At 36.4% G+C, this 23999-nt stretch overlaps 1 protein-coding gene across 7 annotated transcripts in view; it reads right to left on the bottom strand.

Moving 5' to 3' along the window:
- The window catches only part of PWWP3B (PWWP domain containing 3B), a 44083-nt gene extending 22160 nt beyond the window's left edge, over positions 1-21923 (bottom strand). For 3 of the 7 annotated variants that reach the window (XM_063635276.1, XM_063635275.1, XM_055268971.1), the window contains exons 1-3: positions 12005-12125; positions 9279-9410; positions 3855-4028 (exon numbers count right to left, since the gene is read on the bottom strand). The gene's annotated coding sequence lies outside the window, so the exon portion shown is untranslated. Of the gene's footprint in view, positions 1-3854; positions 4029-9278; positions 9411-12004; positions 12209-21804 lie in introns of those variants that run through there. The other 4 variants (XM_063635278.1, XM_063635277.1, XM_063635279.1 and 1 more) reach the window with 4 other exon arrangements.
- Between the last annotated feature and the right edge of the window lie 2076 nt (positions 21924-23999).

The following is a 23999-nucleotide window of genomic DNA, read 5'->3' as shown; positions in this document are numbered from 1 at the left end:
GCTGCTCACTCTTTGGGTCCATGCCACCTTTAAGAGCTGTAACACTTACCGCGAAGGTCCACCGCTTCATTCTTGAAGTCAGCGAGACCAAGAACCCATTGGAAGGAACTAACTCTGGACACACCACCACTCTAAATAAAGGTACTTATCAGTTCTTTAGTAAGGAGATATGAGACACTGTTGAAGATCCAATATCTAAACCTCAGAGTCCCTCAGGCAGGTATTATGGCAAAGTTGTTACGTATTCCAAATTCACAAACAGATATAGAGACATGGGTTTAGGACCTAGTTCTGACTTTACTAGCAGACTGGAGGGACAACTAGTGCTACCAGATATCAAAATATATTACAAGGTTAGAATAATTTTTTAAAGTTCAGTGACAATTTAAGTGTGAAGCAAGAGGTCGATATGGACATAGAAAAGAAGGGGACAAGAAAAAAGGTTTCAAATAAACCATAGATCTGAATTATTATCTGGATACAGGTTAGAAATCAGTGAACTTTCAATCATCTAACAAAAATTCTTAGGTCACTGGTCTGCGTTTGTCTGGTTTAACCAGAAAAGTAGTGGTTTTAGAGGCCTCTATTGCCTTAGGGCTACTAAACAGTTTTCTTCTTCTGTGGCTTGTTCATGCCTCCCTGAAAACTCACAAGGAAGCTTGAGTAAGTAATTTCAAATAGGCAGTACTAGAGGGTATACATTTAAAGGAAAGGCAAAGAAAAAAGAGAATAAGCAAACGGATTTCTTCTCTCAAAGGAGTAGGAAGATGGACAACGGAAATGGAGAAGACAAAAGATGAATAAATACTGGGCACAAGACAAATAAATATATTGTGGTTGGGGTGGAAATATTTAAAAATCTAAGAAAAGAAGAGTAGTTCTATAATGCCCAGTTTGTAGCCCTTATTATAGTTATTACATCTAAGGAATAAATGTATGTGTGTATGAGAGGGTGGTGAGAGATGTCCAGGGAAAGCTGGGGAATATGTTGGGGACGCTATTCCTATTAATGAATATTTTTGTACTTTGGAGTCTCTCAAGGCTTATTCTAGGGGAATCCTTTTTCGACTCCTCTAAGCTAACAGTGCTGCCCTGTATACCCAAGGCAGCCAGACACAGATACTGGGGGTCTGTGTCCCCTGGACTAATCCAGACAACAACGACCTTGTTAAGAGAAAAAGCTTAGAAGTCAGAGATTCATAATGGCTGCCATGGCCACTCATTGGAAAGGATTGTTTTTAAGGATTTCTTGAGAGTCAGGCAGATGGCTTGGGCATCCAAGTCTTCCATAATTAGACATCATTATGACTGTTTGCATACTGTTCCTACAGGAATTTAGCATATATAATTCTTTCCCAACATTAGAATCTGTGGCTTTTAATTTAAAATGTTGTGGCTACTGAGCGAGAGTGAAATCAGTTGTATCCCATATTCTCAACTTACAACGTTTTTACCATGAAATGCTTTGTGAAATGGGAAAAGCCTTACCCACTGTCACATAGACAGTAGTGGGTCTGGCGCTAAGATCCAGCTGTCTTAATTCTTACTCCAACTGCTTGTCTGGCAGGGCCCTTACCCTGCTTGGCACTTTTGTGGTTCCACTGATTTTCAGAGGCTCACCTGGCATCACATGCAGATTTCCCATGTCAAGTGCATCTCTGATAAAGGCAGAGAATCCAATTAACGAAATGGAAAAGGCGTAAATAAATTTCCCTGCCTAAACTTTAACAGGCATGTCATTCCAAAACACAGGAATGAGGCGAAATCTCATCTGTGATGTAGATGCCATCTATTTTCACTTCATGTTCTTATAATTTGAAATGCTCTCTTTGTCAGTTATGTTATTTGGCTCATGCTAAAATAATATCATTCAGGAAAATTACAAGGTGGAGAAAGGAGAGAAGGGAAAGGACAATTGACTTGTGTCTACTATGGGACAGACTATGTAGCAGCATTTTTTATGATTTCTGTTTCAGTCCTCACATCAGTTCTTGGGTGGGGCTTTTCTTTTAGACATATACAATTTTTTGAGTGGAATTTGAATCACACTCTACATGCTGTCACATAGTCTGATAATAAAATACGTTTCATTGTTTTGTTTGCTCACTTCATAAAAATAGTTGTCTGGAGAAAATTTAGGCTATCTTGCAAGCGCCATCTTGTGACGAGAAACAGAACTGTTACTACAACATCCTTGTGGGAGAACGGTGGGAACTGCATCCTGCCAGCAAGCAGCTTTCTCAGGCTTCTAGAATATACCATGCTCAAATTTAGTTTTGTTATGTATTACGTAAAAAATGGAATCCGAATCTCTTCACCTCCAGTGGTCGGATTGTAGAAAAATAATTGCATGGTTACTGAAAATTGAAAATATGAGAAAGATATATAAAAAAGTATAATTCTGGAAAGATATTATTTCCTGTATATCTTTCCATATTTTTTCTTTACATAAACATATGAATGCATATGATTTCAAATCAGCTTTTTGTCCTGCTTAAGCTCATGGTTTAAACATTTTTGCATACTAATAAGTGTTTTCAATGTGATTTTTTAGTGAATCACTTCAAATGCAATTTTCCCCCAACTTTGCAACATTTTGCCTCAATCCTTTTTCTGATTTTGTTTTAAAAAAAAAGGCTAAATATGTATTAAGAATTTTTCAAAAATAGTGATAGTAAAGCCTGCCCTATCTCTTCAACTGCACAAATAATTCCATTAACAGGCTGGTTTATATTTTTTCTGATTTGGTTACACATGTATTAATGTAGTCTTTTATGTTTAAATGACATAATATGGTGCTTACCATTCTGCAGTTTGCTCTTTTTACTTCTCAGACACCTTTTTAAGTCACTACAAGTTCATACTTTCATTTGTCAGCTATATAACATGCCATTGTGTGGATGCACCATAGTACATAATACTTTTAAAACTGTTCATAGAAATAAACCAAATCCTATCCGTTTCTCACTCTTAAACTTAGATGATATAGAAAAGTGGTTCTTGCTGACCATGGCTGTACCTGTGGACTGAAAGGACGGGCTGCAGGGAGGACACATGCAAGTCTGTAGTTCACACAGCAACCAGGCTACCCACTTGATCAGGTCCAGGAAAAATTCCACTATTGGCAAAAGACAAGGGAGTATGGGAGTGTGTCTGTGGTGTCTATGTGTGTTTATGTATTTGAAACAAAATGGGTATACTGTTTTGGTTTTATTTTGCTCTTCTTATTATGAAAACGAGCACGAATAAAAACAATTCTAAAAATGCTGAAACTAGTGAAAAATAGATTTAAAAAAAACTTCCATATTCTGAACACTCAGAGATGAACACTCAGAGATGCTGACTGTTAACTTGGGAGTCTAGTTCCCTTCCTAAGGAAAATGAATATACATCTTTACAAGTGTTATCACTCGACGGCATATCTGAATCCCTTTCCATGTTCATGTACATTTATATTTGTGTCCCTATATGTCATTCTCTTTGTGTGTTTACATTTTTCTATAATTTTTTGTGTAGAATAATGTGTTTAAGTCAAAATATAATAAAATCTGTAACAAAGATAGAAATATGTAGTGCCACGTAAAAAATTAACACGAACAGCACGTCTCACCGAAGTCTTAATTTAGAAACTGTAATTTGATCGCCCATTCCCACATGGAGGACTTTAAAAATATCGGGCGAAACAAAAATTCCAGAGGATTAATTCCGTTCCAGTAACAGCAGTTCAAACAAAACCATTCCATTCCCACCTCTCTCAGGCAACAATCTCTATTTCTTTTCTTTTCTTTTTTTTACTTTAACACCAAGGCCCGAAGAAATTCCCAGAAAATAACTGGCTTTAAGACAGCCATTACCTTGAAGCTTCTTGTCAGCTGCAGCCTCTTGAAATGCTGCCCCTCCCCCAATACTGGCCGGGTTCAGCTCCCTTCCGAGCGGCTCCGACGAGGCTCCGCCCCCTCCCAGTGATGGGACTAGCAGGGGACCTTTCCCTCAAAGGGAAGAGAATCACCAAGTTAAACTGCAATTCCCTTAAAGCGAAAAGATTATCATTTTTAAAGCAGTTGAAAGCGGAATGGCAACATGTGTCTGTTTAATTTACATTCAAACTACAAGAGTGGGAGATTTTCTGGGAAAAACAAAAGGTAGAAATGCCTTTATCATATAATAAAGACTCAGTAAAGAACATCTTTTACATATTTTTCTTGCCTACTTTGGCAACTTATTTCTAAAAACGATTTCAAGATCCGACTGGTCAAGCTCTATTAAAAAGCCCCTCTACATCCTTATTTGTACTGCAATGAATTAATACATTATTTTGTGGATAAACAATTCCCTGAAATTTTAATTCTTCTGGCCCTGGCACATGATGTATATCTCTCTTTTTGTTCAGGTCTTCTCATTCATCTTTCAGAAAGTTTCATCGTTTTTTCAACTAAAGTCATTTCTAAACATAAAACATCAACCAAAATCCTTAAAGAGATATGTACGTATCTGAATATCCTGAAATTGGAAACAAAAAAATTCTTATTGGCAAAAACACAATAAACCAAATTTGAAAATATAAGAACAAACTTGACAAAACTGTTTTCAATGCAAAAATATCGCTAAAGTAGCTCTTACATATTAATAAGAAGTAAATGGCAGAGTAAAAATGGGCAAAAGACATAAATAGACAATTCACAATGTTCTGAGAGGATAATTTTTCCCCACTCCTAATATTTACTTCCTTGAGGGCAAGCTCATATGGTGCCACCACAGGAATCTCTGTCCTTTCCTGTACAGCTACAAACCTCTAGGCTATTCGGGTAGGTTTGCTTAAATTTGGAGTTCTGTTATCACACCTGTAATCCCAGCACTTCGGAAGGCCGAGGTGGGCAGATCATTTGAGGCCAGCAGTTCGAGACCAGCCTGGCCAACATGATGAAACCCCATCTCTACTAAAAATACAAAAATTATCCAGGCGTGTTGATGGGTGCCTGTAATCCCAGCTAATCAGAGGGCTGAGGTGGGAGAATGACTTAAACCCGGGAGGCGGAGGTTGCAGTGAGCCGAGATCACGCCACTGCACTCTAGCCTGGGCAACAGAATAAGACTCCATCTCAAAAAAATAAAATAAAATAATAGTTAATAAATAAGCCCATTTGATTCTCACAATAATCAATACCCTGCAACTTCGTCTTCCTCTTGTACTGTTGTAATGTTCACATTTTGGCTTCCATCTGCAACTCCATTTGTTTTATATCTATCTATCCAGTTTGTTCAGTGGAGAAAGGGAGGTGTTATATATCGGGACTCCTCAAAACCCAAATATTCAAAATAAAGATTAAAACTAATACATAAAAGATATTCACCTTCCCTAATAATCAAAGAGATGCAAATATAAAACAGCAATAAGATGGCATTTTTCCACCTAAATTGACTGACAAAGAAGCAAATAAATGATACAACTAATAGAGATCCAGGAAACAAGGAAATGGGCACTCTTGCTAATGCCATGGTCACAAAGCTAGGAAGAGGGTGAGACAAAATCGGAGCCAAAGTCTGACTCCAAAACAGGAGGTATGCCCTCTCTCCACCAGTATTCATTCCCTCCTGGGCTTGGAATCCTGTCTCTTTGGTAGAACCAAAGATGATGTCGCTCACTTTCAAACGGTGACGAAATTGGTGAATATAACCCCAGCGTGGCCGGGCGCGGTGGCTCACACCTGTAATCCCAGCACTTTGGGAGGCCGAGGTGGGTGGATCACGAGGTCAGGAGATCGAGACCACGATGAAACCCCGTCTCTACTAAAAATACAAATAATTAGCAGGGCGCCGTGGCGGGCGCCTGTAGTCCCAGCTGAGGCAGGAGAATGGCGTGAACCCGGGAGGCGGAGCTTGCAGTGAGCCGAGATCGCGCCAGTGCACTCCAGCCTGGGCGACAGAGCGAGACTCCGTCTCAAAAAAAAAAAAAAAAAAAAAAAAAAACCCAGCGTGAGTGTTGCTTAGTCTCATGTCTCTGATGGTGAACATACTGGTGAACTACAACCATCTTCAGCAACTACCATACTTACTATCCTTGACCTCTTTCTATCTCTTACATCCATCTACATTCCCACACAAATCAAAAAGTATTTTCATGCACTACGCTTTTTTTCTTTTTTTTCTTTTCTTTTTTTTTTTTCTTTTGAGACAGAGTCTTCCTCTGTCGCTTAGGCTGTAGTGCAGTGGCACGATCTCAGCTCACTCTGCCTCCTGGGTTCAAGTGAGTCTCCTGCCTCAGTCTCCTGAGTAGCTGGGATTACAGGCACGTGCCACCACACCCAGCTAATTTTTGTACTTTTAGTAGAGATGGGGTTTCACCATGTTGGCCAGGCTGGTCTCAAACTCCTGACTTCAGGTGATCTGTCTGCCTCAGCCTCCCAAAATGCTACGATTACAAGGTGTGAGCCACCGCTCCCCGCCTGCACTATGCTTTTGCACTGACCGTATCTGCATGATAGCATTCACTTGGCCTTAGATCAGTTATGAGAAGTCTCTTTCGTGTTATAGGGGCCTGGCAGCAACTTCCCTTTCAGATATGGTGATTCCTGGACAGGGGCTGAAAATCATTTGTTATACAGAGAATAGCCATTTTCATTCTACCCTCGTTAACAATTGGCAATTCCTTGCTCCTGTGCTTTGCGGTTTGCAGCTGCCAATTCAGTATGGGAAAGTTGCATTTTTATCCTCTTTTGCTGAGCTTTTTTATTCACAAAATATTCACAAAATTAAGATTTAAATTTAGATTTTTATTGCCTTTAACGTTCAGGTGTTATTTCCCAGGAAGCATTAGAACCTACACATTGCTAATGGATAATGATTCTGAGGTTTAGGTCTCTTAAGATAATGTTATAAAAATCATAAAACTAGGTAAAGTTGGTGAGGCCCTCACAACCCCATTTGTTATCACAGTGAGTGGGTAAACACATCTCCTGCCACATTCTCACTATTCAGGTTAGAGACACAGAGCTGCATTTGACACATCTCTTTCTGTAATGATCAAATGGAAAAAAAGAAAACTGTCTGCGTTGGGGACTCTAAAGAAAGAAGCCATCATTCTTCCAGAGACTCATAACAGAAGGGTCAGCCTGGGTCAAAATTTTCCTGGTAAGCAAATTTAAAATGACACAGAGTTCTTTGGTGAGATATGGATTTCTGTTGGCAGGACCCAACGTTTAGCTTGTAAGAGTTTATCACCAAGGCATTATGACATGGTCATGTTTCTGAATTTTTCAGACAGACAGACAAAAAATCAGACAGTGTGGGTTTGAAACCTTTATTCGCTCAGCAGAGAGAAAACTTTCCAATCCTTGACAACAATGCTAGGTTGTCATCTCCCATATCCTAGATAGCATAGTCAGCAAGGATTCATGGGTCACCTGTATCTCTATATTAACCTAGATTGTCCAAATATTAAATATTAAGCCATTAATATATTTAAAAATACTATAATAAAAAGAGTTTTAGCTACCTAGTTGTCTAGAAAAGCCGTTTTTTGTTTGTTTTTGTTTTTTAAGAAGCCTCATTCTTTTGCTCTGGGGATAGTAAACGGTTCTGGTCTGTTGTAGCCACTTTTATCCCCCTGAACCTTCACAAAGTAGCTTGAATAAAGTATTTTCAATGGGGATAATTGGATTGCATTAAAACATGGCAAAGAAGAAAAGAGATCAGATAAAAAATTTACTTTCCTAAGTAGGACGAAGGTAGACAATGAGAATATAGACAAGATACAAGACAGAAGAACGAATAATGGGTATCAGATAGGTGGGGTTAGATGTGTGGAATATATTTGGGGGGGTACAAAAAACAGAAGTATTATAACACAAACCCAATATCCCATCGTTATTTTCTCTGTTGTGTAATAAAAAGGGAATTGTGTGGGAGGAGCTTTGGCAGTATCAGGGACATTGTTTTTGTTCTTGGACAATTTGGCCTTTTGCAACCCTCTGAGTTATTGTAAGTGAATGCTGGGTTCTAATCTTTTCTAAGCTGCCACTACTGCCCTGTCTATCCAAGGCAACCAAAGGAGAGCTCACGGACACAATGAGGCTCAGCATCAACAATCTCACTGAGAGCACAACGTTATGAGACACGGATTTGTGATGGTTGCTGGGAAAGAATTAAGTTTGTTAAACCACTACAAAATATTATTTAAGAGAATATAGTCACGTCGTGCATAGTGACATTTCAGTCAATGACAAACTGCATATATGACGATGTTCCTGTAAGATTATAATAAAGCTGCAAAATTCCTGTTGCCTAGTGATGTCGGTCACAGCCATTGTAACACTGAAGCACAATTCATGACTCACCTGTTTGTGGTGATGCTGGTGTAAACAACCTACTACACTGATAGTGGCATAAAAGTATAGCACATACAATTATGTGACGTACCTAATACTTGATAATGATAATAAATGACTGTTATTGGTTTATGTACTTTCTATACTTTTTAATCTTATTTTAGTATATTCCTTCTACTTAGAAAAAAAATGTTAACTGTAAAATAGCCACAGAGCAGGTCTTTCAGGGGGTATTCCAGAAAAGGGCATTGTTATTCTAGCAGACAGCAGCACCATGTTGTAGGCGGTTGTGTTGCGACTGCCTACAGTATTCAGTATTCACCACTGTAGGCAGTTGCAACACAACTGCCTATAGTATTCAGTACAGTAACATGGTATACAGGTTTGTGGTATAGGAGCAATAGGCAATACCATATAGCCTAAGTGTGTAGTAGGTTATACCATCTAAGTTCGTGCAAGTACACTCTATAATGTTCTCAGATAAAATCGCCTATTGAAGCATTTCTCAGAATATGTCCCCGTCGTTAAGCCATGCATGACTGTACAGGTGATTCAAGAAGGTCGTAAGACCTTAAGCAGGTTCTAAGAAACCTTTATAACTATGTTATCTAGTTTATGGTATGACAACCTAGTATAGTTGTCAAGGACTACAGAGTCAGGCCTCAGGGAGACACCTGAATAGCCTCTCGCATGATTTCTTCATAGTGGTATAATATATAAGATTCTTTCCAAAAACTAGAAGTTATGACTTTTAATTACAAACATGATAGCTGTAGAACAGGAAACAAAATGAAGTATACCCCAAATTCTCAACCTAACATGATCCTTACATGAAATGTGGCTTTTAATTTAAAATGCTATGATGGCTGTAGAGCAGGAAGCAAAATACATTGTTCTCCAAGTTCTCAACATGTTTATACCATGAAATGTTTTGTGAAATGGGAAGAGTCTTACCCACTGTCACATGGATCCTGGTGGGTCTGGTCCTGTGGTCCAGCTGTCTTGATTCTCACTCCAGTTGCTTGTCCAGCAGGGTCTTTACCTGGCTCGGCACTTCTGTGGTTAAACTGTCTTTCTGGGGCTCGGCTGGCAGGGAATCAAACCAACGAAATGGAAAAGGTGTAAATAAATTTCCCTACCTAAACTCTAACAGGCATGTCATTCCAAAACACAGGAATGAGGCGAAATCTCATCTGCGATGTAGATGCATCTATTTTCCTTCATGTTATTATAATATGAAATGCTGTCTGGGTCAGTTATGTTATTTCGTTCATGCTAAAATCATATCCTTCAGGAAAATTATGAGGTGGAGAAAAGAGAGAAGGGAAAGAACAATTGACTTGTTTCTACTATGGGCCAGACTCTATGTAGCAGCATTTTTTATGATTTCTGTGTGAGTCTTCATGTCAGTTATTGGTGGGGATTTTTCTTCTAGATATTTATAATATTTTGAAGGGAATTTCAATCACACTCTACATGCTGTCTCATAGTCGGCTAATACAAAACACATTTCATTGCTTTGTCCACTTCATAAAAATATTTGCCTGGACAAAGCTTAGGAAACCTGGCAAGCACCATCTTGTGACCAGAACCAGAACTGCAGACACTCAGGCTTCTAGAATTTTTCATTCTCAGTTTAAGAGTTCTGTGGATGTGTTATACAAAAATGGGATCATAATGTTCTCGTTTTAATATTTTCCATCATAATATCTCTCATGCATATTGTATATATCTTTTTACATCTTTTGGATTTCCAAAGAAGAAAGGAAATCTCCACAACAATGGTCAAAATGTAATTGTTTGCTCTGTATATTTCTAGATTTTTTTCTGTAGAGATTTATCAATGTGGAAGCTTTGTGAAACCAGACCCTTTATTCCTCCAGTAATATATTTGAACATTTTTCCATATCAATAATTATTTTGCATATCATCTTTTTGTGAATTGCTTTACAAAATTTTTTCCACATTTCTAAAATTTTATGTTTTTCTCACGATGAAAATTATTCAGGCTTGCTCTTTTCAAAACGAAATTTTTAAAATGGGGAAATGTAATACATAGAAGGTTAAAATATTCTGTCTATTAATTGGAGATATGTGTGGAGATACAAGAACACTTATATCTCCAATTAATAAAGTGGCATGTATTATTTCCAGATTTCTCCAATTAATAAAGTAGCATGTGTATTTCCAGATTTTTATTGCATACACTGTACTAATGCATGCACATTCTTTTCGGCAAACAAATAGGATTACATGATACAGGCCATTCTTCAATTTGCTTATTTTTAGAAACTACCTTGGACATTTACTCTAATCATTGCATTTAGAGTTAGCCCATTCCTTTTACAGCTGCGTAGTATTCAACATTATAGATATACTATCCTATATGACTGTGTCATAATATGTTTAAAACATTTTATGAATTATTCCTCAGGAGTATAAAGATAAATATGTTCTGCTTGAACCAGAGTCTGGACTATAGCCTCAATAGTTGAATTGCAAGAAAAGCACACACAATCAGGTAATGAGCCTTCTCAGACCCACAGAAAAATCCTACTGCAGCTAAAGACAATGGAATGTGTGTGTGGCTATTTGCTCAAGTGTCTGTAACAAAAGTGATTATTCCCTTTTCAGCTCCATTATCGTTTCCAAAAGAATCTAAAAGTACATAAAAATCTCAAGATGAAAATACACATCATCAGTACTCAAACCCTGAGTTGTTCACGGCATACATTTGATGTCTAATCCTTTTGATTTTTTTCCTCATCACATACCTGTTTGAATATACTATTTGAAATTACATTTATTTAGCCACATATCTGAACACCTTTCCCTGTTTATACATGAGTTTACGCTATTTTGGGGAAAGTAGCTTTTCCCCATGATTTTAAGTTCTCATTTCAGTTTCTATGCTGACATAGAAACTACATGCTAAGTGAAATGTGGAAGAAAGAAGTGGAAAATTTCCTCCTTTTTCTCCTGACGTCCTTTTTTTATCAGGCATCCTTTATTACTAAGTATATTGTTTGTTGTGTTTTATTATACTAATGCATGTCTGTTATTGTTATGGTCTTTTAGATTTTTTCTATTGCAGTACAAATAGGAATGTACGATTCTCTTGAGAGATAGGTAGAAGTACAAAGATCATATTTTGCACATTATTTAAAAAGCTGTTATATTAAGTCATTGTGTATCCCTAGACAAATAACCAAACTACTAATTCTCAGAGATACTCGAATTTGCACAGTTATGCATTACTTTAAATTACTAACATACTCCTCCAAAACAGTAAGATTTGTTAGAAACACAATCAACACATTCACAGTAATATAAAAAACCAACATCCCCAACTAACAACTTAATTTTTCATTTAAGACTATTATAACCTTTTTCAAAATAAGGAAGATTAACCTCCCAAGTTTTGTTTCATCATTTATCTCAGCCACCACTGCCTTTTGATGGAAACATAAAATGCTCTATTAAAAAGTTGGCTTTTGCTATCTCCTTAAGAATATTTTTCCGCAGGTGTAATGTTGACTACCACCTCCCCGACTGTGGACTTTTAAAATAATCTGAAGGAACACAAAACACAGATATTAATTCCCTCACAGAAACAACGACTCTCACAAAACGACACTCCTTTCCCGTTATTCCTAAGCAGCACTCTTTTCTTTTCTCACCTTTATTCCAAATCTTCGAGAACTCTCTGAAAATAACTAGCATTTACGACAGCCATTACCTCCAAGCTTCTCCACGGAAGCCTCCGAAGCCTGTGTGTAACGCAGCTCCTCCCCGAAGACTGGCTGGGCTCAGCTTTCTTCCAAGCTCCTAGAGGATGCTCCGCCCCCTCTCCGTGATGGGGAAAGCACGAGGTTCTTCCTTCACTTAGGAGAAAAATGACCAACTTAAACCGAAATACAGTTAAAGAGAAGTGTTCCTCTTAAAGTACTTTAAAGTGTAATGGTAACCTGTGTCTGTTCAATTTCCATTCAACCCCCTAGGATAGGTGTGTTAATGGAAAAAAAAAGAAGCAACAGCAAATCTCTTTTTCATGTAATAAAGATGTGGTTAAAACGTTGCTTACATATATTTTTTCTGATCCTCTTTTGTATTTTATTTCTGGTAAATTTAAGACCTACTGGCCAAACTTCACAAAAAAACATACGCTAAGTATTTTGATTTGGATTACAGTGAATTAATACTTTATTTTAGGTAGAATTAATTCTTTACAATTTTGAATCTGAACCTGGGACATAATGTATCTCTCCTTTTATTCAAGTTTCTTATACTTCTTTCCTTAGGTCATTTCCAAAGAAAAATCCTCGGAAAATCTGATTATACTGAAATTGAAAAAAAATGTATTAAGCATAAAATCACCATAGGCCAAATTAAAAAATCAGCCGCAAACTTAGGAGTGCTTTTCAAGTGCTTTTGTTTGTCCATATGATTGGATAAACAAAAATATGCCCAAGCTAGTTCTTTCATTTCAATAAGAAAGAAATGAACAACAGAGTAGAGAAAGGGGCAAAGAACACAATCAGAGAATTCCCAACGTCCTTCCCTATTCCTGATATTTACTTCACTGTGAAGAAAGCTCAAAGCAGTGTAATTTGAAGGCTCTCTGCATCTTCTAGACTAGAGAAATATGCTTCTAGGCTGATGGATAGTTTTCCTTAAGTCTGGAGTTCTGTTAGTCTCATTTCACTCTCACAAGCAAAAGTCCTGCAATTTGTCTTCCCCTCTTAATAAAGCCGACAATTTTGGTTTCATCTGCTATTCAATTTATTTTTACCACATTTTCTTCATTATTTTTAAGATATGACAATTGTAAACTTTTTGTACCCACGAAATTACCTCAAAATGTATAATAATGCAAAAATGGATAGAAATACATTATTGGGCAAGTAAGAAAAATTTGATTAGCTCTTATAGAAGTAAAAGGAACTGGTGGTCAGTGCCTCCTCCTGAGGCTCTTTTACCTACAAAATACTTTGATCTCTCCCAGATTAATGTCTGTTTATTTTGGTCTTGAAATGTGATTTTTTTTGTACAATTGACAAAAATTATATATATTCAAGGTGGGTAACGTGATGATTTGATATATGTGTACACTGTGAAATGATTACCACAATCAAGCCAAGTAACATATCCAGCACCTCACATAGTTACCATTTCATGTGAGATGAGAACGCTTTAGATGTACTTTCTTAGCAAATTTCAAATATACATTACATATTATTAACTACAGTCACCTTTTCATGTACCTTTTGACCATTTGTACGTTTTCTTTGGAAAAACTAACTACCCAGTGTCCTTTACTCATTTTTAAAATCAGGTTACTTGCTAGTTTTTTCTTGACATTGAATTTTATAAGTTTCTTATTGTGGGTATTAATTTTATAAGTTTCTAATTGTGGATATTGACTCCTTATTGGATGCATGGTTTGCAAATACTTTCTCCCATTCCATGGGTTACCTTTTCATTCTGTTGATTATTTTCTTTGTTGTGCAGAAACTTTAGTTTGATGTAGTCCCACTTGTTTATTCATATGATTTCTAATAGCAAGTTATCTCAAGAGCTCTGATATAATTTCAAAGCTCAAAGCTTCTCAATATTGCAACTCTATAAAAACCGCTTCTGTTCATGAAAAATTCTGCAAAATTGTGGGACAAATTCTGCTAATGTGTAACAAGGACATAAGACTAAGAATAATAGTTTATTGAAATATAACAACATCAAGAACAGAGAACTGATAAACTGTGTTCTATAAAGTCACAAGACCTTGAGAAACATTGCTATTCAGAATGAAAAGACTCTACTCTAAAGGGTTGCTTTTTCATTATTGTTGACATTAGTTTTATTTTCTTTGGTATAAAAAGCTGCTCTAAAAAACCAGTGGTTGTAGAACATAAACATACCAAAGTATAAAATGTTGAAAATACCAAATATTGGCAAGGATAAGGAGCAATTGGAAGGTTCATACACTTTTTACAGAAATGTAAATTGGAGCTCACATTTTGGGAACTGTTTTGGCAATATTTGCCTAAAGCTGAGCATTATAGAGGTTAAGAGAGAACCATTTAGTGCTTTAAGTAGGAGAGTGGAATATCTAAATTGGTAATAGAGAAATGGTCTCCATTATGGGTACCCAGATGATCCAGTGGGACATAGAAAGTAAATGTTTAAAATTTAATTTCTTTCATTTTGATTTATTTTATAAGATTCTACTTGTAAATATGTTAAATGCACTTAATAAATACTATAATGTGTTACATATTTTATAAAAATATCGAACAATTGGGAGGTGTCAAATTTTTTTTACAGTGGTGATAAAAATATATGTGGACATCTCTGCTTTATGGCACTCACACCCCACATAGCCTTCCCACTTGTCCTTTCCCAAACCATTTGCATGGTTTGGGATTATTTTCTCATAAAAAGACTAATTAAGCTGAACTTGCTAAATTTCCTGTATACTGTTTTCACTGCTCAGGCAAGCTAACGTTACTCTCATTAAATGTTTAACGTAATCATGAGAAACTGAATTATAGTAAGCCATGTCTTTGCAAAATGATTGGTTCTCTCAAACTTCAGGTAAAGCCACAAAATATGTGGGTACACAGTTATTCTATTTGGACTATGTAAGTGTTTTCACTGTAATATTATAAAGCCAAAATTCTTGGTTTTAAGTTCAAGGGTACAAGTGCAGGATGTGCAGGTTTGTTACATAGGTAAACGTGTGCCATGGTGGTTTGGTGCACCTCTCAACCTATCACTTAGGTATTAAGCCCGGCTTGCATAAAACCAAAATTCTAATACCAAGAGTGATTGTATTTTTCTTTAATGTCAACCTAAATTTAATTTCTTAGTTCTGTAATTGACTTTGAGACCTTGAAAATAATGAGTAAATTTTTTTGGATATCTGGACAATTCCTAAGAAAATCAGAATTCATAAACACAAAGCATCAAACGTACCAAATTCCAATTAACAATTTTTATTTAGATTCTTACTTATATATAAAAATATTCTTATAAAGCTCAAAATAAAACAGTAAAATCAATATTGTATGTGTATCATCTACTAATATGTTGAGAGGTTAATTGTATTTTAAAGCTCATATTTACACCTTTCTATGATATGTGTTTATGTGTGTATATTTGGGTCTGTGTTTAAATATACACATATAATGGTACATTAATTTAAATAAGAGTAGTTTAGGAACAATAGAGAGGATCAAATAACTAAAATGAATAATGATTTTAGAACGTGTAATCTGACCTCAAAATGAGATTATATAAACTTATTATTATTATTTTATTTATTTATTTGTTTATTGAGACAGCGTTTCCCTCTGCTGCCCAGGCTGGAGTGCAATGGCGCTTTCTCAGTGCACTGCAACCTCCACTTCCCTGGCTCAAGTCCTCAGCCTCCTGAGTAGCTGAGATTACAGGCATGCACCATCATGCCCGGCGTTTTGTATTTTCAGTAGAGACGGGGTTTCGCCATGTTGACCAGGCTGGTCTCTAACTCCTGACCTCTAGTGATTCACCTGCCTTGGCCTCCCAAAGTGCTGGGATTACAGATGTGAGCTACCGTGCCCAGCATAAACTTATTATTTACATTTCATATATTCTATCATGACAGCAAAAGATTTAATATGCCTCACCTTCATGTACATTTTCAATCCACACGAGGTTATTCATATCCTTTTGTGCTACCTCTTGTGCTCACAGACTCTTCATTTCAGAAAGAGCTAAATTTTTATTTATTGTTGTGCTTCTTTCTGTTATGTTTATTTTAAATATTGCATTGTCACTATAATTAATGAGATATCCATGGATAAAACTGTTTCTTCCTCTTAGGTGTCTATTTTCTAATTTCAATTAAGCAGCTGATTTCCTCTAGTAGCCTCGTTAGTTATTTTCTTCCCCCAAATTTTATCTTTAATTAATTAATTATCAATTTATTTTTTGTAGAGACGGGGTCTCACTATGTCAGCCAGGTTGGTCTCAGACTCCTGGCCTCAGGCAATCCTCCCTCCTCAGCCTCCCAAAGTGCTGGGATTAAAGGCACAAGCCACCACGCCTGGCCTAACCCTAAATTGTCTTTAACCCCAAATTGTCCCATTGTCTTATACACCCAAATCATCTTTGGCAGTTTTCAGACGGCTAGAAAATAATACAAAAGGCATACTCCCTCACCTAATAAAAGAAGGGATGAAAATATACTTAGGTATATTTGGCATGCTATTTTAAAAGTAGATTTAGTGTTAGAAGAACTACTATCTCTTTTTAGACACACATTTTGGAAAAACTGCCAAATCAAAAAAAATTAGCCTCTCCTAGATTAATTTTGTATAGGTAAAGGGCTATTGATATAAATGTTTCACTGACTATATCTTTTTCAGACAGATACAAGCATGCTCTTATTCATGAGTACATGCTGACACAATAACATTTTACAAATTGATGTACATTACAAGATTTCATTCCTAGGTTCTTATTCCTTGCTTTTTAGTGATAATTGTGGTCCACACTTTATAGGAAGTTTTATAAAGTAGATTTGCCAATCACAGTCCATAAAATATAGACCGACTGACTTACACTTACTTATGGTAATTGTTACCTAAGTTCTTAAGAAAAGGTCATGATTAGGTCCGTATATGCATTATACCCAACAGGGAGATCCATGCTCCTCTATCTGATATATTCAATCACTCTACTAAATCAACCCAAACCTGTCAGTCTTGCATCTTTCACTGTGACAGTCACAAAGGCATGTGTCACAAATTACATATCAAAGATTGGGTATTATGAAAGACAGGTCTAAGAAAGTTAGCCTTAGAGCCACAGTGAAATGCACTGTACAAAGGACCCAAGATTCAAAATTTCCCAGACTATGTCAGCCCAGAAGCAGGGGACTTCAGGAGGTAGATCACGATTCCAAAACAAATGAAACAGGAATCTGTTACATGAGACTAACGGAGGGCTGAATGAAAGGAGGGGAAAGTCTAATTATGATTATTTTCATGGGGATGTTTTAGATACTGTGTTAATAGGTATTCTCTATTCTGATGGTCTTATGCCATAGTGGTTTTTTTTCTTTCTCCCTCTCCTTTTCCTTCTCCTTCTCCTCCTCTTCCTTTTATATTTTAACTCTCCACATCACAGCATACCAGAAATATCTCAGTCTTTAAGGTAAATTTCTTGATCTTTATTCTCTAACTTTGGAGAAAGTAAGTTCATAAAATTGGTAAAGAGCATTTCTGGAGTAATTGGGACTTTTTAAAATAGAGCTTGGGATTTTTTCACAATCTTCAGAGAAACGGTTATCAGGGCTTGGTAGTTTCTCACCATGAAAGGGTTGGCAACAATATAACAAGGAGGTATGTTCAGTAACACATAATGCACTTATGTAAATATATCAAGATATGTAAACAAAATACTCTAAAAGCCCAGGTGAATTGATAAATTAATTTGTTAACAATTAAGATTTATTTACTTGGTTATTTAATTTGGAAATTGCTCCAAGATGTTAGAAACTGAGTTAAATGATTAATATAAATAAGTACAAACCTTGCTGATAATCATGGTTCTAATAACAGTGCATAAAGAAAGCCTATGTCTAAGTTTCACTATATTAAAAAATTATAACAAACAATCAAACAGTATGTTAAAATGTGAATGATGATTGCCTTTTGGAAGAGGAGACCAGAAAAAGAGACAGCCAAAAGGAAAAAAAATATATTGCCAAGCTAAGAAATGGGCAAACTATATATTCTACATATTTATTTTCAGATTGAAAGAAAATCACTGGCAATAACTTGCTTTTTGGTGTTCTGCTTCCTATCTCTATTGACTTGATTTCAGGCCTTCTTGTTAGATGTCCCTATTCTACACTGTTGGTGGAGGATGAAAACTTTTAATCTCAAGCAGATTAATTCTGAACATTTGCTGCTTAAATACAAATGTTTTTTGTTTGTTCGTTTTCTGACTGATAGCATGCACCGAAGGTGCTTTTTATTTTCTGACTGACGGTCAGCATGAACTGTACTGCCACAAGCTTCCTTTGTAACAACAGGAAAGGACATTATGTCTTTTAAGACTTTATGAAAGGACACTTTCTTCATTATTATGAAAACCTACTTGTTTATGTAAGCATTCTTAATTTCCAAATTTTTAATCATTCAATTTCAAAGCCCTTTCCCACCTGGCATGCCCTTTTTTAAATGTTTCTGTTGTTTTGCTGGTTCCCTTGCTGGTAAACTAACAAAATTTGACATATGGTAGAAACAAATTTGTCCAAAGCAAATTTATATCAGGTGATATACAAAGTATATAACAATTCCGAAGGCATAGACTTTCACCTATCTAACACAGGCTATGAACAAACAGTAAGAATGCCAGCCGGCTGCGGTGGCTCACGCCTGTAATCCCAGCACTTTGGGAGGCTGAGGCGGGTGGATCACGAGGTCAGGAGTTAAAGAATAGCCTGGCCAATATGGCGAAACGTCATCTCTACTAAAAATACAAAAATTAGCCAGGCGTGGTGGCGTGCACCTGTAGTCCCAGCTACTCAGGAGGCTGAGGCAGAAGAATCGCTTGAACCCCGGAGCGGGAGCTTGCAGTGAGCCGAGATTGCACCACTGCACTCCAGCCTGAGCGACAGAGCGAGACTCCGTCTCAAAAAAAAAAACAATGCCTACTGGCTGAATGTCTTGCCACCTTAAGCACAAGAGCGAGAAAAGAATGTACTGGAGTTGAGCTTATGGATACTGAGAAAGGCAAACTAGTCAATCACTGCCAGGGCCAAAGGAGCCTGAGAAATCTCTGGGCAAATGTGTGGGAACAGGGTGGAGAGGGAAAAAGTGCTTCCAGTGAAGAGAGATGAGCTCCCACAAAGAATCTGCTGACACATGACCCACAGGAATAAAAGTTTGAGTTTGCCATATTTGGGAATTTTTGTGTTTCTGAGTCAATATGTAAAAGCTGCACATTGCCAATGGCTAATAATAATATGAGTTAGACTGCTTAGGTTAATATTATACTAAGATTTTAGAACAAAGTGCTAAGGTTTCTGAAGACCTGACAACTACCTCATCACAGTGTACACATAATTACAAAAAACAAACAATCCTAGCTCTTGCCACACTCTGAGATCACGTGTTAGAGAGACAGAGCTTCAGTGAGACACAACTCTTCTTGGGATTGACAATCAAAGAGCAGGACCTTCTGCGATTAATCTTGCTGATTCTAAAGCAAGAAAAAGCCATCTGATTCTCTAGGGGATCCATAAAAGAAGGGCCATCCTGGACCAGAATTATTCCTGTATCTATTCTGCATGAAGGTCATTATCATTTTCTAGTGAGGATATTTGGAGACTGTTCACAAGGTGAGCTGTTTAGCTTTAATAAATTGTCAGGGATGCACATACCCAGATGGTTACGTTTTTGATTTCTCAATATTACAGGCAGTCTGATAGATATGAATTTATTTCCCAGCTCTACCACTTGTCATGTCATCTTAAGTAAGTTTCTTAATTTCTGTGTACCTCAGTTTCCTCATCTATGAAATGTGAGTAATTTTAATATCTAACTCTACAATACTGTAGTTCACCTGAAATAAAAACATGTGGGAATTTCCGGAAACTTTTGAAAAATAAGTGTAAGTAGGGAAAACTAACACTGCCATATATAAAGCCATATAAGCAAAATTACAATAATTAAAAGTTTTTAGTACTACTAACCCTACCTAGGCATGGAGCAAGCAACTAATGAAGACATAGCGAGAATGGGAGAAAGGGAAAAAGAAATCCAAATGAATCGTGGAGCATCTGAAGATATACATGGTCTGTTAATGTACAGTCATGCATTGCTCAATGACAGGAATACATCCTGAGAAACACATCATTAGGCAATTTCTTAGTTGTGCGAACATCATAAAGTGTACTTACACAAACCTAGATGGTATAGCCTACTATACTCCTATGCTATAAACCTGTACATGTTACCGTATACTATAGGCAGTTGTAACACACTGGTAAGTATTTGTGTATGTAAACATATCTAAACATATAAAAGATACTTTTAAATAAAGTATAAAAGATAAAATATGGTATACCTATATAGAGCATGTACCATGAATGGAGCTTTCAGGACTGGAAGTTGCTCTTGGCGAGTCAGTGAGTGAGTGGTGAGTGACTGTGAAGGCCTAGGACATTACTGTACACTACTGTAGATTTTATAAACACTGGAAACTTAAATTAAACTAATTAAAATTATTTTTCTTCAGTAATAAACTTAGCTTACTATAACTGTTTTACTTCATAAACTTTTTAATCTTTTAACTTTTGATTATTTTGTAATAACATTTAGCTTAAAACACAAACACGTTGTATAGTTGTAAAAAAAATTTTCTTCTTTTATATCCTGATTCTATAAGCTCTTTCCTATTTTTAACACCATTTTTTTAACTTTTAAAACTTTTAAAAAATAACTAAAACATACACACATTAGCCTAGGCCTATACAGGGTCAAGATAATCAATTTCACTGTCTTCCAGCTCCACAACTTGTTTCATTGGAAGGTCGTCAGGGGCGATAACAGGCATGGAGCTGTCATCTCCTATGATAACAAGCCTTCTTCTGGAATACCTCCTGTAGGAACTGCCTGAGGCTGTTTTACAGTTAACTTTTAATAAGTTGAAGAAATACACTATAAAATAACAATAAAATGTATAGTAAATGCATAAATGAATAGCATAATCATTAATTATTATCAAATATTATGTACTGCACATAATTGTATGTGTTAAATTGTGCTTTTATACAACTGGCAGTGCAGTAGGTTTGTTTTCACCAGCATCACCACAAGCAGATGAATAATGCAACGACAGCTACTGTGGACTTCACTCAGCCATGGGAACTTTTTAGCTCCATTATAATCTGTGGGACCACTTTTGCATATGTTGTTTGTCGTCGACCAAACCATCATTATTCAGTGCATGACTTTACATAAATATAGACTAGAAATCTATCATAAATTATTTACATCCTGGGAAAATCCTTGGGATATTGACATGTTTTAAATTCCTGGTTCTCTACTAACGTGAGGCTTTTAATATGGCTCTTTTGTTTTAGGATTACTAACTGATACCAACTTTGGTGCCCTCATCTTTTCCTCGTAAAACTCTAAAGGGGTTTAAACACTTGTTTTGAGTGGGCAATACTTGAAGATACTGGATTAAGTACAAGACAGAAAAGGAGAATCAGAAAAGAAAAGTCTTATATCAGAAAAAGAATCGTGTCAATGAAGATGCAGTAGAGATATGAGAATAAAAAGAGTGGGGATCATACAGAGGAGATGGCATACATGGAATATATGTTAAAAAAGAACTATAAGAGTACTATCATAACACCCTAAGACCAATATATTCTTATTATTGTTCATTTACTTTAAGTTGTGAGTATATTTGTACTCACGTGTCACAGCAACACTGATGTTACAGAAGCCCACTTGCTCAAAGTCACCTGCCACTTTTGTCATCGGAGCCAAAGCCCATGAGTGCCCTGAAGCTATAGGGATCAAAGTATACAAGTGCTGTGCTTCCAAGCCTGCTAGAACTCCCACCGCCTCTGTCAGAGCCAGAGCTAGGAGCACACTGCTGCGTAGGCTGCCAGACCATCTGTGACACCACAGCCAGGACCATTCTGCCTGAGCAGGAACCCAGGAGACTATATTTCTACTGGGGAACCCACACTCTTGCTGAGGAGTCTACCTCCCCACTCCTACTACTGCAGTTGTAGTAAACTTATATTGCCAAAAAAAAAGAGAGAAAAAAAGAACAATGGCTTCTCTCCTTCTTCCACCTTCCCAATCTCCTACCAGTTTCTCCCATTTACATAATTTAACAGATATCGAGGTAGCAAGGGAGTCTGGGCGAAGTAGTCTATGGGCTTCCATTACTTATAATACAGAAGAATGGAAAAAGAACTGAGAGAATCAGATACAATAGGATTATAATGTCTTTATTGTCAATATTTCTCTGTAAAATAATTATATATGCTCATAGAAAATATAAAAATTCAAAAATACAAGATATATAAGGAAGACAGTATAACACATCAGAGATGCCTACTGTTAATATTTGTGGTTTTTATCCTTCATAAATTTTCACACATATATATGTGAATATTATTTGATACTATGGTTTTTAAATTCAATGATATATTTAAATATTTTTAAATCAAAAGTATTATTTTCATCATTTAAAAGATTATTTTGAACAATACATTCTTTATATTTCTAAAATGTCTCATTTTTCTGGTAGCAAAACTCATGTAAATTTTTAAAGAAAAATCGAACCAGGAGAATGTTATAATATAGATGTTGATATAGTCCTGTATCTCCATCACCCCGGTCCCTGCCTGCTTATCCAGCTATGCTCTATTAATTATTGGCATATATTTTCTAGATTTTTTTTACATATTGTTCAAAAATATGTATTCTGCTTCGAAAATGGGGCCATATGATACATTCCATTCTGCATTTTGCCTTTTTAAAAACGTAACATGACATTTCTATATCACTACATATATAGCAACTTCATTGTTTTTAGAAACAACATACTGTAAAATCTTGTGGATAGGCTATCTACTATGGTCTTCAAGTGTGTTCCTCCAGAATTCATATGTTGGAACCTAAACCCTAAGGTGATGGTATTAAGAGGTTGGGCCTTTAGGGAAGTGATGAAGTCAGAAATTCTCTGCCCTTGTGAATGGGATTGATGCCCTTAAAAAGAGGCTTCAGTAAACTGCCTGGCCCTTCCATATCTTCTGCCATGTGAGGACACAGTGTTTCTCCCTTTTGCCCTTTCTGCCATGTGAAGATGCAGCAAGAAGGTGCAAGCCCTTCTCAGACACTGAGTCTGCTGGCACTTTGATCTTGGGCTTCCTAGCCTCCAGAACTGTGGGAAATATTTGTATTATTTATAAATTACCCAGTCTAAGGAGTTTCTGCTATAGCAGCAGGAAAGGACTAAGACACCTTACTTACTGTTTAATAACCTGCTTTTTCTTTAAACTGCTTTATTGAGGTATAATTGACCTAAAATAAACCACATGTATTTAAATTACATAACTTAATATGTTTTGACATATGTATAAACTGTTAAACTATCACCACAATCAGCATAACGTCTTTTCCTTGCACGCCTTTTTAATCACCCGCCACTCAGTCCCTATCCCTAGTCAACCACTAATCTGCTTTCTGTCACTATAGATTTGTTTTTCTAGAATTTTATATACATACACTTGTACAGTGAGTCACCTTCTTTATCAGCTTCTTTTACTCAGAATAATTATTTTGAGATTCATTCTTCTTGTTATATGCATCAATCGTTTATTCCTTATTATTGCTGATTAGTAGTCCATTGAATTTACACACAACAGATTTTTTAGCCACTCACCTATTAATGGGCATTTTGGTTGTTTCCAGTTTGGGGCTGTTACAAATAAAGCTGCTACAAAATTCATGTAAAAGCCTTTGTGTAGTCGTATTTTTTCTTTTGCATAAATACCTAATGGTGGAATGACTGGATCATATAGTAGATGTATGCTTAACATTTTAAGAAACTGCCAAGCTGTTCCAAAATGACTGCATCATTTTACATTCCCAT

This window comes from Symphalangus syndactylus, chromosome X (genome assembly GCF_028878055.3).
Source record: "Symphalangus syndactylus isolate Jambi chromosome X, NHGRI_mSymSyn1-v2.1_pri, whole genome shotgun sequence".
NCBI lineage: Eukaryota > Metazoa > Chordata > Mammalia > Primates > Hylobatidae > Symphalangus > Symphalangus syndactylus.
This window is presented reverse-complemented; position numbering and strand designations above follow the sequence as displayed.